The following is a 5,828-nucleotide window of genomic DNA, read 5'->3' as shown; positions in this document are numbered from 1 at the left end:
TGGTCGGCCGGTGGATCATCAAAACACCAATAAAGTTTTTACAGTTTTTTAGAATCATCCGTACGGGTTCCCCGGCCCGAGGTGCGGCCGGGGAAGCCTTTGTTTCGCTCTGAGATGCTGCCGGTGCGACATTTAGTGGCAGTGACGATCGTTTCCAGAACCTTTAACTTCTGATAACATGTTATATTGATGAGGCCTCATTGTGAACATACGTTACCGGTTACTCGTGCAACATACAGCCACACACCTGCACAGCCCAGGACAACAACAATGCCCCATTCTTATGACTGCATACATCCAAAACTGTGGGTGCTCTGGGTTTGTAATTAATTCATTAATTTATTCATTTATTTTTGGAATTTTGTTTCGCTTTAGGTGTATGCACTTTTTCTCTTGTCGTAGTGTCTAATTCAGTTGTTTTTGTTTGGGTAGTGGGAGTTGGGAGACCTACTGTTATCTCTTTTTCTTCTTATGAATGTGAAAACAATAAAAGCAAAGAATGAAAGGAAAGTAATTATCAACAGCTGCGGATGTGGAGATAACATTTTCATCTTTCATGTTAGACATCTATCCCCTCGAGGTTCACTCACAAGGAATATATCTTTTAATGTTATTCATTGTTTTAGCTCACCGAGAACTTTAGCTTGAAGGATGAAAATAAAAAGCTGAAAGGCTCCTAAGATTTCTCGTATCTGCTAAATTCGTGTTTTCAAGTCTTTAAACTGATTTATGACATAGGTTAAGGTTCCAGGAGAGATCCATGGACTGTGCCATGTAGTGTACGCTTCTGGACCAGAACTAGCTAAACCCAGACAGTGAAGTGTATTTCAGAAGACGAGAGAGTGAACAGAGGTTGTGATAGATCACAGTGCTCTGCAGTCGAGAGGACAGATAACTGCAGTAACACAGAGTGAGCAGGTCTGTTCAAACAGCCAGTTTGGGAATGACAGCTTACTGCAATACAAAGGAAAGATTATTGCAGAGTTGAATGAACGGTGTGTGTGTGTGTGTGTGTGCGTGCGTGCGTGCGTGTGTGAACCATTACAGTGTGATTTAAAAGGTAAAAAGTGCCTTTTCCACTCACACCTGTAACCATGGTGATTTTAAACATTAAAGATGGCAGCAGCTGTGGCTTCAAAAAGCTTAGAAGAATTCAATTAAAATGCATGATGACACTAAGATTTTGAGTGTCTTTAATTTTTATTAAACTAACAATAATTTAAGATACGACTAAAATAATAAATATTTCATCACAATACTAAGAGTAAAATGTTCTCAGTCAGTATCAGGCCTGAGCTTTCAGATACATGTTTTGACCATTTGACAGCAGCTAAAATAAACCTCTTGCTTTTATTTATCTCCACCAACGCTCACCTTGCTCCCAACTTCCTTTCTCAGTTGTCTAATCACTCGCCGCATTTTGTTCCAAACTCCTGCAGAGATAAGTTATGCGGCAGCTGCTACATTTCAAGTCCACGGTCTGTATTCACAACAGAAAAAAATAAAAATAAAAAAAATCTGTGAAAGACAGCACACACCTGGGCAGGATTCTGTCTTTGAGTACAGCTGAATAAGATCTGTGTGTATAATGGGTTCTGGGGCTACCTGTGTGTGCTGATAAACACCAGCAGACACTGGAAAACACAGCGGCGGCGGACCGTCAACTCCAACCTGTTCACAACGCCGACCGGCCTCCATCTGTTGCCACTTTTGAAAAGAGTGCCTGAAAACACGTTTGTGTAATTTGGCATGTTCTTTCAAATGGAAATAATCCGCCTGTTTTTTCTGTCGTAGCTTTCAAGGTAAGATTAACAGGATGTTTTTATCGCACAGGGTTTAGCTCCTTCTCCTCTGGTGATTTCACTGCCTTCAATCCGGGCTGTTTGAAATACACAGAAGGCTTCTCTGAGCGGCCACTATCAACCTGTGAGGAGAGGACTGGGAATGTTAAAACTGTTTTATCTGGAGAGAAATAAATGAATAAAATTAGATAGAAAAGATGCCGTACGAAAACCAAAGAAAAATAAAAGAACCTCTTCACTATTTCTGAATACAAACATTACAACTGCAGCATTACAAGTTTAACTTATTATTATGGGAAAATTACAAATATAAGTATAATTGTCATATGAAGACTGACAGCCTCTATTGCTCTAGAATAGATTTTTATAGCATGAATGGCTATTTCTTTAAATGCATTGTTTCAACCCCATGTTAGCTTGTTGGAAGAATTTCCTAATATCAAAGCTGTCGTAGCCTCAAACGTTCTTCACCTTATTTTTGTGAAACACAAAATGCCACAGTTTGAAACTTTTGAGCAAAAGAAAAATGTGGAGCCGGAGACATTTTCTCTCACCTCCTGGCCTGAGTAGAGGCTGAACAGATTGGAGCTCTGCTGCTGCAGCCAACATGACCAGCAGTGCAAACAAGTGTGACTCAGATAGGACCATATGATTAACAGTCCGATCCCACTGATGAGGAAAGTGGAGGTCAAGTTCTGTGTGTGTGTGTGTGTGTGTGTGTGTGAGTGAGTGTGTGTTTGTGTGTGTGTGTGTGTGTGTGAGAGTGTGTGTGCCATGCTGGAAAAGCTGTGTAAGGAAACATTTTCATTTTCAACACACAGGGACAGAAAGTGTCATGTCTGCAGTAAGTGAACACGACTCTTTTGCATCCCATTAGACGCTCACAGTGCTGACACCGTGTTAGCATTTTTTTCCCCCAGCGCAGCACTGCTCTGGCTGTTCACCATATTCTGTGACACAGCTGAGTTTCAACTCTACTGTCACAAAGGTTTTAACTATAAATAATGATCCCGACGGTAAGAAGACAGGGTCAAACATTTTGATCGCTGGTGATCAGTAGTTTGTCTGTCTGTAGAGCCCTGATCCTGCAACCGCTGATAGGAAGTCCAACTTTTTCCATGGCTGACCCTCTGTTGTCATAGAACCTGCAAACTTTATTTATACTGTTATTTACTAAAATGGAGACATTTACACTATTCATAACAAACTGTCTCAAGATCAAAACTTATAAATTGTCTGAATATACAGTATATATACAGTATATTGTATATTGTTAGCTGGAAAATGCTGAAATTTTAATTTCGTTATTATCCAAACAAACTGATCTGTATTGCATTAAAATAAATTGCTAAAAAAAAATAGGCTGAAAAGACGAAGTCTGGACTTAGAAGCTGAAAGCTCACATACATTGGAAGCTGAAAGCTGAAGGAAATTGCTGAAACAAATCGAAAAATGGTTGAAAGAAATGTTGGATAATAAATGAAAAGCATTGCTTTGGAAAGTGAAATGTAAAACTGGGGAGATAATATTAATTAGCAGAAGAAGCTGACAGCTGAAACATGTTGAAACAGCTGAAAGGCAAATTATATACTGACAAAGCTGTAATAAAAAGCTGAAATAAAATGCCTTAAAACTGTGAAAGAGGACATAATTTTACCAGGATAGTCAGTTAGCTGGTTGACTTTGCATATTATCATTTTGGAAATTGTGTTTGGGCAATTAGCAAAGATATTTATGAGGTAGTTTAGAATCAGTATCATTAGTGCATCTGGCTAGTTTATCAAAAATATTCCCTTATGTAATGTGTTTCTGCCAAATGTGGGATTTTTAATAAATATGTCAGCTGTAAAAATTCAGGCAGTGGGACTGTAATTCTCTGTTATTCTCTCTTACTCTCTGATGCCACTAAAACAAAGTAATTTGACATGACTGCCTTTATTTTGGAAGCACAGAAAGAATGCTACAGTGATTAAGTATCATTGCAAAAAGCAACTCACTGTTAAAGGGGCGAAGATACCTTGACATTTAGTCCCTTGAAACTCCTCAAACTCAACAATAATAATAACAGTGTGAACAGATAGTGTCTTTCATAACAGGACAGAACAGATGCACATCTATCTGAAAGGAAGAAATGGCGGAGTTCCCCTTTAGTCACGCTGCAGTTACACTTGTTTTTCCAAATTTTGAGTTTAGCTATGACCAGACATTCTTGCAGCTACAGCCAAAATTTCTGCTACAACAGTATAATTCCCAGTGTTTCACCCTCATCTCACCATATCTGAACATTCCAGACGTCAGATGGTCAAATCACCGGCCAACTGTATCTTTGCCAACCAAATGGTTTTGAATGCGGGACGTGCACGCCGCTGTTCACTCACATCCGTAGATCCGCCAGCTGCTGACATTTAGCAGCAAACATCACAGCTTACAGTGTTCACACAGATGTAAACACACTCAAGCAAGCATTCATACGCAGGCAAACAATCAAATCTCACACACAGCCCAGTTCTGTGTGTGTGTGTGTGGGAGAACGCTGACGTGCCCTAACTCAGTATCGCAACCACATCACAAGCTGAACCCATGATAAAAAGGTACAGCGAGACTGTGGCGGAACGACACACAGTCACACTACACTTCTCAGAGGTTTGGACGAGAACCTGGGCTCCAGCCTAACCCAGTCAGCCGGTTCTGACCACGCTGCAGCAGCAGATGGCGAACAGCATACGCTCTGCCGTTCGGGCTCCAAGGTGAGACTGAATGCCCGGGAAAGGGTGATGAAAGGTATGCGTGTGTGTTGCAGCTCCAATAGGCAACTTTTCCAAATCAATCACTGCATTTTAACGTAACAGCAGCATGGCCTCACGGCTGAAGTCCCCTTTCTACAAGCTTTATTCAACCATTATCTGCCTCTGGCCTAATGAGGCATTTGTGGTCATCACTTTTGCACTCTAGTGACATCTGAGGGGCCACTGAGGGACTTAAGGGCCCCTCTGATCTGTAAATACACAACCTTTGAATGTATTTTAATTATTAGATTAGTCTCATGCAGTTAATGTGCATTAACAATGTTGGAAATGTAATGGTGCTCACATTACAGTTAATAACAACAAAACAAAGGACATAGTTTGGTAACTTTAGTGCGAAAATTGTCAGTTATGTTAAAGCAAATCAGAGCAAAGTGTTGTCCACAACTTGTCCACATGGTGTTTCTTTACAATACAAGAAATATCAAGAGGGAACTAAACAGCTAACTCCATGACTGAGTGTTTCCACCTTGAACTGCAGTGAACCAAGGACAGCCATTCAGACAGCCAGGGTTTCATACATCACAAACCTAAGGAACCAATCCTGTCAACTTGTGGGGAAGGGGGGGGGTGGGGCTAAATAAACCTGAAACCTTGTCAGTACAGAAAGCGAGAAGAATTTCTGAGTATGTGCTGTGGGCATACTGGACATACTGAACTGCCCCATGATGCATTCAAAACACGATGGCGGGCTACGCGGGTTCCAGTTCACATCACATTTGTATACTGGGAGATAGTGAGCTCGATAATGTGCTAATACCTACTTCTGATATCCAAAATTCAGGTACATCTGAATTACGTACCATAGACGACGAGCTGATGTCCTCTGTTGTCTCTGCGCTGACACGCGGTGGCTGGTAAGAGGCATGACGGGACCCGGGACGTCACTGTACAGTACACCGGCCGGCTGCTCTCCCGATATCTCCGAAATTGTCGTACCAGATTTACAAATAGCCGTTACTTCTATAAACAGAACAAAATTTTTAAGTCTGCACGGTTAAACTCTCGCTTGAAAAAATTTTAAAACTTCAAAAAGTGACCTATAAACAGTGTTATTAGTGAATACAGCTTTCAGCCTTCTTTGAAATCCCTGCCAGTAGTCGCTGCCGGTTCAGGTGAAATGCATTCTGGGATACTGGCTGGATACTTCAGTGTGAACAGTCAGCTTGGTAATGGCATACTAATTTGTTGATTTGGTAGGCAGTGTGCAGTATACTCATCA

Source organism: Seriola lalandi, unplaced genomic scaffold (assembly GCF_002814215.2).
Source record: "Seriola lalandi dorsalis isolate HSWRI2012SDOR001 ecotype SW California unplaced genomic scaffold, Sedor1 jcf7180002053606, whole genome shotgun sequence".
Taxonomy (NCBI): domain Eukaryota; kingdom Metazoa; phylum Chordata; class Actinopteri; order Carangiformes; family Carangidae; genus Seriola; species Seriola lalandi.
The sequence above is the reverse complement of the archived record's forward strand: the minus strand, read 5'-3'. Positions refer to the sequence as shown.